The sequence below is a fragment of the Nematolebias whitei genome, chromosome 1, assembly GCF_014905685.2.
Source record: "Nematolebias whitei isolate Nwh7 chromosome 1, NemWhi1, whole genome shotgun sequence".
Taxonomy (NCBI): domain Eukaryota; kingdom Metazoa; phylum Chordata; class Actinopteri; order Cyprinodontiformes; family Rivulidae; genus Nematolebias; species Nematolebias whitei.
Window position 1 is genome coordinate 94438212 of NC_056498.1, and position 9682 is coordinate 94447893.

The window sequence follows — 9682 nt, forward strand, 5'->3', positions numbered from 1 at the left end:
CCTAGCGAGCACTGCTAATTCTTTTTCCTCCTGAGGAAACTTTTTCTCCACTGAGGTTAGGGTGTAACTCCATAAAGTGACTAATCCACCATTTTCGTTTTTTACTGCTATGGCATCTTCACTATCGCAGCTGACTTCAGCCACGAGTTTTGTCATTAGGCTTCTTGGTTCTAGCCTCACTGCGTCTTGAATCTTCTTCCTGAGTTCTTCCAGGTCTTGCTGGTTTTCTGCTGTCCAGATCCAGAATTTCTTACTGTTCTTTCACTGTCATTTTCTTTTTTCTTAAGGCAGGCATATAATGGTTTGGCATATTTTTGATAATTAGGGACATGATCTCTCACGTAATTACACAGTCCTAAGATCTTTTGTAGCTCGTTTTCAGACTCAGGAGGCTGAATCTGCTCGAGTTTTTCCCTGTACCCCTCTGAGAGTCCTAGGTCTGCTGTTACTTGGAACCCTAAATAATTTACTTGAAAACGCCCAAACTGACATTTCTTTAAGTTCAGTTTTAGTCCTGCCTCTGTGACTCGCCGCACCACCTTTGCTAACCTTTCTAGATGTTCTTCTTCTGTGTCATCCGCAATAAACACGTCATCGATGTAAATTGTGGCACCTAAATCTTTAAGCACGTCCATTACGGCTGATTGAAACACGTTAGGATAGTTCTTATATCCCTGTGGCAACCGTTGCCAAACATAGCTTCTTCCTTGGTGGGTAAAAGCTGTCTTTCCTTGAGATTGTTTAGCTAACCTGAGTGAGAAAAATCTGTTTGCTAAGTCGATACAGGATTTATATTTTTTCACCTGCAGAGTTTTCAGGGTTCCCTGTGGGTTGATTAGGCTCGCTCTGTTAGTTACTGTTCGTCTGTTAAGGGCTTTAAAATTGATTACTGGTCGCCACCCTCCTCCTGCAGATTCTGGTTTCTTTACTGCTTGGATGGGGCTGTTAGTAATGGGATTCATTTCTTCCCTGATAATCCCTAACGCTCCTAATTCCTTCACGATCTTGTTCATTTCTTCAACTGCCCCCGGGTTTAGGGGATATTGTCTCACTGGCGGGTGTACACCTCCCTCAATTACATGCACAAAGTTTGGGCCGAGGTCTCCGCAATCGTTCTTAAATCTGGCTGCTGAGGCCGACTTAATTATCTGTCTCAGCTTCTCCTTCCCAGCCGGGGAGAAGTCACTCTCGCCTATTTTTTGCTCTGTTATTTCAGGGATATTTACAGGTTTATACCATTCTTCGGATCCGTTTTGTTCGTGTGTGGGCCCTACTTTTACTAACCTAGATTTTAGCTTTTCTAACCGTCTGTTTAATGCTCTTCGGTCTTTCCTTGGTTTCTTTAACTCTTTTAAGTCTGTAATTGTCATGAGGTTATAAGGCCCTTTTATCCACACAATTCCTTGCCATAATCCAAAGGGCATCTTTTAAATTTTTCCATTTGCTAATTGAATTGTGAGGTGCCGTATTGTTTTAAGGTTTTTGCGGGTCATAGACACCTCTGCTCCAGAGTCTATTAGGTAAGGTTCCCCACCCACTTTGGTGTAGATTTCGTCCCCCTCCCAATAAACATCTTCCAGAGTGACCCACAACCTATCGGTCATTATTTAGCTGGCCCTCCACTCCCTTTCAGGCGGGATTCATGGAGGGCCTTTTTTTCTTCTAGGGTTAGTTTAGCATATTCTTCTGGGGGTAAATATTTACCCCCTCTCTGTGGGGTTGAGCTTGATGCTGGGGCTTGAAATCGCCTTGGTTGTTGATTTCTATATTGCGGCTCTGACTGTCTCGGCGGTCTCTCTCTCTGTATGGCTGTTGCTGAGGTGGTTTATGGACTGCCTTTGGTTGTTTTGGGCTTTGTTAAGCCCTGCTTCCGTTCTTCCCAGTACTGTTGTTCTAAATCATAGGACTTCACTGTGTGATCTATTTGGGAGATCGGTGTGTCCATTAGGGGCATTCTGGCAAAAGTAATTTCCCCTCTTCTACCCTATGTCACTATTCGCAATGCTTTAACATACTTTTTTAGGAGTGAGCGTCCGTTTGAGCTGGTACCAGACTGGTGTTAGGCGCTGACCCTGGTCCATTCGCACTTTTGCTCTCTGTATGTGAGCGTCTTCGCCATCCATGTCTTCCAGAACCAACTTTTCATAGTAGTCCTGGGCTGATTCTTCTTTGCCTACTGGGTTTGTGGTGATATTGCTTAGCCAAAGCTTTCTTGCCTTATCACAATTTGTGGAAGTTCGGACCATGAGCCACACATCCTTGATGTAATTTTCAGTGGTCTCTTCAGGCCCTTTTATTCTCACTAAGGTCTTCCGTTTTTTGTATTCCAGATAACTGTCGGTTTCTTTGTTAGGGGCTTGTTGTGATTCGACCTGCCTTAGTTCTGGTTCAGACCGGGGTACATAGTTGGACGGATGGTTTCTTGACTGGCCTAATTCACTTTCTTCGTCTTCTGATATTTCGTCTCTTAGCCTTCTTTCTGTTTCCTATGCATACTTGTAGGCCGTCTTTTTCATTCTTCTCAGCATCACGTCATGTGCTATCCCTAAATAAGCTGTTCTAAACTTACTGGTCAGAGGCTGGTGGGCGGCTAAGGAGGGAAATGAGGGCATCATTAAAATGTTGGCCCATTCCCCTAAGGTGGCCTTAACAGTTAATTCTACCGTTTCCTCCAGCCTATCTGCCCACACTGGTGGGATGTCGTAATGATTTTGGCCAGCTTCAGGAATATAGGTCCTACGCCCAACGCTCGCCTGCACTGGGCCCCAGGTTGGATCTCTGGCTAACCTCTCTGATACTCTGTGCACATCCAACACTTCTACCGCCTTCTTTTGACCTTTCCTCTGCCCTATTCTCAGTGGTTTGGTGGTGAGACCAGATTGGCCGGCTATTGATCCCAAACTGGCACTTCCCTCACCGTCTGTTTCTTCCTCACTCGGGTCTTGGTCTGGTTCTCCTTGGGAACTTTCACCGTCACTCTCTTCACTCTCCCCATTTAAGGGTCGCATCCTAGCTGATTTACTGCAACCTAGCCATCTTTCCTGCGATTCCGCACCACTTCTTCTCCGTCTGGCGGTTTTACCCTTCGGGTCTTCCCTGGGGGGTGAGGTCACGGCTGCTCCTAGTGTTTGAGGACTGTTTGACGTTTGTTTGGAGGGGGTACTCCTTACTTCTCCCTTTTGGTCCTTCACTTTTTTAGACTGGGAAGATTCTTCCGTGTCTTCTCCCTGTGTCTCTGGGGGGTCCTTCATTCGGCTTCTTTCCTGCCCGAATCACGGTATCTAGTAACCTGGCTTTCATATCTTCGTGTAGATGTGTCGGGGTCGTTACGATCACTTTTTTTAATGCAACACCTACTGGCATCCCTCCGGCTAAACTTGTAGCCACGTTAACTGCTACCCTTTCAGCTATTTTCCACTCTAGGTTGTGTGATCGCAGCCCATCTACACTCATTACTATACGCCTAAAGTTGCAGGTTACGGCTAGTTTTACTCCTTTGTATAAGGCATCTATCATCTCCCTCATGTAACCCTCATTGCTGGTTGCATTTTTATAGTTCTGGATTGGGACATGTATTATAGCATAATATGGAGTGTCAGCACCGCTGGTTAGGCGTTCTTTTGGCCCTGTGCTGCCTAGTTCGCCCCTTAGATGATTTATCTCTGCCATATACCCTCGACCGGCTATCCTTTTCAAAGCCTTTCTGAACGTTGAGTTATGAATCTTGTATCTGTGATCTGTAAATACTAGCAATCCGTCCGCCTCTACAGCCCATGGGGCTCCTATCACATGGTACGCCCGGGCTCCATTTTGGAACTTCACGCATAAGGCCCCCTCTGGCACCGGCTTAAGGACTAGTTTTGTTTCTACTCCTAACTTGGGTTTTCTTTTTGGTTTCTCCTGGGGCCCCTCTTCCTCATCTGTTTGATTGGGATGAGGCTCTTTTTTCAGCGCACAGTGTTTCTCTTTAGCTTTCTTTTTCCTGTAGGTACTCTTGAGGTCCCCTGAGGGGCCCTCCATAGGATTCTCATGCTTATCGGGTTGATTTTCTAGCGGTCCCACCGGTCCCTGAACCGGCGCTGTTCGTGGCGGCTCTGTTCCTACCCTTCCTTCAGTTAGTCCATATCTACTCATTCTTTCCACCAAACTGCGAGTGAGGGCATCCATGTGTCTGTCGACTTCTCCCTCTTTCGCCTCATTCTCTGAACGCCACTCGCTATCACTTCCCCCGAGTCCGGTTTCTACTTTTAGTGGGTCATTTCCTGAATGCTTTGCCTCTAGTTCATTGCTCGAGTTTAAGCTTGGGTCGTAGTGAGAGGGGTCCCTGTATTTGTTCGGGTTTGGATGGAAGTTCACGAATGAGGCTTCTACTCGGGTGGCAGGGGGAAACCAGTTTCTCGTCTTCTTCATCTACGTCTCCCTCCGAATCCTCAGGTGTGTGTGCTATGGACCCTTTTCCACTTCCCAGCTCTATTCCTGATTTTTCCTGGTTTCTATAAGTTTCCATTCTTACTAATTCATCTGCATACTCCCGGTATCTTGGAGCTGCCTTCACCTTGGGGGCCACCGTGACATATTCCAACCCCGTCTCTCTGGATATCATTTTTACTATGGGGTCATATTCAAGTGAGGGACTAATTACTGACACTAAGACCCTTTCACTTGGCATTTCGATTTGTTTTACCCACCATTGTAACCATATTTTAACTTTCTTTTTCGTTGTTATGTCTCCTGGGTCCTTTAACACTATCATCTGACCACCTTGATGGGTCTTTGCGCAATAGAACACTCCGGTGCTTTCCATGTACTTTTTTAAGTGGCTTATCAAGGAGTTCTCGTCCTCCGTATTACAACTTTCTTTTAGTTTTTGCTGAATTAATGGATGCCAGGTTTTATACCCTTTTCCGTATAAGAGGACTTCTACTCTCGTAACTCCTTCTGCTGGGTTTAACTGTGTCTTCTGATTGACTAATTCTGCTTCTTCCTCCACTGGCTTAGGCTCTGTTAGCTCTGTCGGTGCCAGGTTGGACCCTCCCAATCCGGCACTCGTTGATGCTTCTTCTGAATCCATCTTTGTCTTTTCTTGTCGGGTCAAGGTTGTCGGTCCTCAAAGCCTCTAGACTTTATATCCTAACGTTTGGATGAGAACAGACTAGCTGCTTGCTCACGACTCTGGGCTATGGTCAGTAACCCTCGCAAGCCTTTTATCCCTCCTCACTAGCCCCTAGTGATTTATTGGGGATACCGACTGGGGGGTCTCCCATCCATTATCAACTCCTCATCTCTAGGGGTTGTTTTGCTGACGCCTATCCTCTCTCTGTAGCGCCTTTTCTCCGGTGGAGTTCTCATTGATTTTCTTGCCCACCCAGGGACGCCATGTATGGCTTTCCCGTAGCGAGGGAGCCACTGGCGAAGTGACAGGTTCTCGCTCGCAGCCTCTCCTCCAAAGGGTCTAGAAACTAACCTTAGCACCGTGGTATTACCTACAGCTCCCTAAGACAGTCTCATGAAGGCTGTGATAAGGTGACTCATCCAGAATATTAACAACCTTCTTCGGCGAGTCACACTCAAGTCTCACTCCGTTCCTCGTCCCGTCCAAGCAGCAGGGTCGGGTCGGCTGGCACGGAGAAACACGCGTTCACGGTCGCCCACCTCTTAATTTAGCATTGCAATTGTTATCCGTTCTGGTAAACTTTAGAGTCCAGGAAAAGGACTCAGGGGTGTTGTTTTACACTTTCTTGCCAGGAAACCGTTGAAAACCTCCTAATACTAGATGTTAAAGTGGAACCAAGCCTCATCATGTATTCTGCTCAATAAGGACGAAATAATAGTCAAGATTTATACGTTTTGCTTTGCTTTAATTAATAATTTTGCAGGGGAATACAGCGACAAGCATAATTTCACTACAGGTACTTACACATGATAATAGAGAAAAACACTTTACAACCAGGCGGACAATAAATCAATGTATCTCCAAGAGCCCTTGGAGACTTGTATAAACCATCTCAGTTCACCACTCAAGCTGACAGATGTTCTTTTTCCTCAAAATGTCTCAACGCTTGGATGCACCTCTGGGCATTGTCTCACTAAACCCAGTTTGGTTCTCTCTGATTTTTCTTAAGTACTTGCCCTGATCTGACAGATTAATTAGTTTGGAACAGTCGGACCGGGAAGTCCTCTTACCCTGATTTTTAGGATAATCCTTATAGAATTTTCCGCACAGGTAAAAGGCGAATCTCCTGCTCCCCAGGAGGGGGATACAGGCCTTCCCTACGCAGAGCAGCTATCCCAAATTGGAAGGATTGGGGCTTTGGACATATCTGGGCCAAGCAGATAGGAGGATGGAATAATCCTGGTCTTGTCTTAACCAGTGAAGAGTTGAGTCCAATCTCATCTCAGAGAGACCCAAGATAATCCAAGACTCGTCTGAGACCGGCGTGTTCCATCTCCTTCGGGTGTCCCCGCCCTCCAAGCTGCGTGCTGAAGTCCTTTCTGCTCTTCTCTTCCTCCGGCTTGCTTGTACCCCGTTCTGCCTGACCAAGGGACTTTTATACACTTTTTCCCCCTCCCCTGAGGAGGTTCAAATGTCTCACTATACGCCTCAACCAATCACTCCTCTCATTGGGACATATGAGACCATGCCCAGGGGGTGTATCAGGCGCTTACTTTCCAAAGTTTACTTTTTAATTTAATCAATTTGAAAGCTGTTAATGTCCTTCCCTCCATTAGCTTGAAAGCTGTTAATGTCTTTTCTTCATTAGCTTGAAAGCTGTTAATGTCTTTTCTTCATTACCAGGCCAACAGGGGGTCGCATAATTTATTCTCGATCTAGCTCTTCCTCTGCTTGAGATTGGGTTCAGGCCTCCTTTGTTTCACACATTTTGTCAGCAATGAGTAACTAATAAAAAGCTATTAAAAAGGATAGAAACAAACATCTACTAATGTCATACAAACTGTTAACAATCTTTTAGGTGCCGTTTAGCAGCATTGGTTTGAATATAGTCTGATTTCAACTTATTATAACTGGCTTCTTCTGCCTGGATGCCAGTTTTCCAACAAGTGGTTCCGATCATACCTGACGGACAGAACAGAGTTTGTCTCCATTGGGCGTGCCAAGTCATTGAGTCATCCTGTTTCTTGTGGTGTGCCCCAGGGATCAGTCCTGGGACCCCTTCTTTTCAACTTGTACATGGTACCACTTTGGTGTATTATCAGCAGCTATGGGGTCTCATTCCATTGCTATGCTGATGATACTCAGCTGTATCTTAAGCTGGGTAGCAATGTGTCTGAGACCCCATCTACATCATCTTCTGCTTCTCCATTTTTTCCACTTTCTTCTCTTTCCACACTCACAGCTTGTCTGGGGGAGATAAAGGCATGGATGCCGCAACATTTCCTTCACCTTAACAGTTCAAAAATGGAAGCAATTCAAATTGGTACTTCACACCAAATTCAACAACAAAAAATCCTCATTATCTCTTTCTCTGGCCAAAACATTTCTCTTTCCAATACAGTTACCAATCTTGGTGTTATTTTTGATTCACAACTCACCTTTGAAAGCCATATAAAGCATATATGTAAAACTTCTTTTTTTCATCTTCGAAATATTACAAAGCTTCTGTCTACACTGTCCTTCACCGATGCAGAAAAGCTTGTCCATGCCTTTGTCTCTTCCAGCCTGGACTACTGCAATACACTCCTCATTGGGATTCCTGGCAAGAACATACAGAAACTACAGTATGTCCAGAACAGCGCTTCCAGGGTCCTGATGAGAGTGCGTAAGAATGAGCACATCACCCCTTTACTCCGTTCACTTCACTGGCTTCCTGTTTCTGCCCGAATCACTTATAAAATTTATCTGCTCACCTTCCAATGCTTGTACGGTAATGCACCATCTTATTTAAAATAACTTCTCACCCCTCATTGTCTTTCATGCACTCTCCGCTCTTCCAACACTCATCTTCTTCTCACTCCCAGGTCTCGATCCTGCACAACAGGAGACCGGGCTTTCTCCTGCGCTGCCCCTCGGCTGTGGAACGCCCTGGCTTCATATCTGAGGGCTCCACAGACCATGGCATGTTTTAAAAAGGGTCTTAAAACCTTTCTTTTTACCCAGTTTTTTTAATTGATTGCACTGTACTTTTTTTTTATTCACCCATAGTTCTTATTTGAGTATTTTATCTGCATTTTGTGCATTTTAAGTTTTTTTGATGTGTTCATTCTGAGGCGTTATCCTCCTGGTTGTTTTGCTCTCAGTTGCTTTTATGGTTGCTTTTATCCTGCTGCTATCTGATGTTCACTCTTTGTAGCACTTTGAGATTCACTGTGAATGTAAAGTGCATTATAAATAAAAGTTATTATTATTAACCACAGCATGTTTAAATGCAGCAGAGTAAGTTTCTAAACAAAGGCAGGAGTTTACAAATGTTAAAACACAGAAACTCACATAACTAAAAACCTCTTTCAAGAACTTGGAGGGAAGAATGTCCAGAGGGCAATTAGTGAGCTTCATGTGTTGAACAGCATCGGTGAGAGTGGCAAGAGAAACTGGTTGAAAGTGTTTAATCACAACTGAAGCTACAGAGGCAACAGAGGAGTCAGGAGCAGTAACAGAACCAATGACCTGTCTGAATGAGGCCACTTTATCCTGGAAGAATTTTAGGAAGTTTTCACAATTAGTGGCTGTAACATCTGGTAAAATATGCACAGCTGGGTTAATAACAGAATTAATTGTGTTAAATAACACTCTAGGACAATGGCAGTTATTTGAAATTAAACCAGATAAATATTGGCATTTTGCCTCTTTGACAGGTAGTTTGTAAGGCATTCTCTCAAAATTTTTAGAGTTAGAAGAAGTTTATCTTTCTTCCATTGACGTTCTGCTTTCCTACATTTTTTCCTAAGAGCGCGAGAGGCATGAATTAACCACGGCTCAGCTCTCGGTTTGGTGGATTTAAACTGAAGAGGTGCAATGGAGTCTAAAATTTCAGAGCAAGTGGTTTGGAAAGAGAGAAGGAAACCATCTGGACAAATTTCATTGGAAACAGAAGTCTGAAAGTCCATAAAAGCAGCATTAAAGAGTCCGGCTGGCTCAGGAGTAAAAATATGACACCGATGACACACAATGGCAGGCCTACTGACTGGTTGGGGGGCTGAGAACTCCAAAATGATGGGGAAATGATCTGAGATGGCAGTTTCAGATGTTTCACAGAGTGAGATTGACAGCCCATGAGAAATAATAAGGTCCAAGGTATGTCCAAGAAGATGTGTAGGCCCATGTCAGAGTCAGAGAGTCAGAGTTTCTTTATTGTCATTCGCACCTCATGTGGTACATGTGGTGGAGCGAAATTATGTACACGGGGTCCCAGGTACAGACTGTGTTAAGTTAAAAGAAGTTAAAAGAAAGTAAGCAAGAAAGTATTTTATACGGCACATGGTAATACAAGATGTATTTAGTGGCAACCACAACCCAACTGAGTGCGTATCTGATAAACACCTGAATCTAAACACCTGTGTGAGCATGTTTGTCATTATAAGGTTTCTCCATAGGAATGTTCAGTAGTGGATATGGGGACCCACAGACCTGTCCCCACAGGACACGATGGCAACACAGAGAAGACCGGAGCCACAGACACACAGCGGCCCCCAAGCCCGGAGTTCAGAGAGTCTCCCAACAGGGACA

The 9682-nt window shown here is 44.7% G+C and overlaps 1 protein-coding gene across 1 annotated transcript in view; it reads left to right on the forward strand.

Annotated features, from left to right (window-relative positions):
- The window catches only part of acox3 (acyl-CoA oxidase 3, pristanoyl), a gene marked incomplete in the record, with an annotated part of 494152 nt that overhangs the window by 346563 nt on the left and 137907 nt on the right, over positions 1-9682 (forward strand).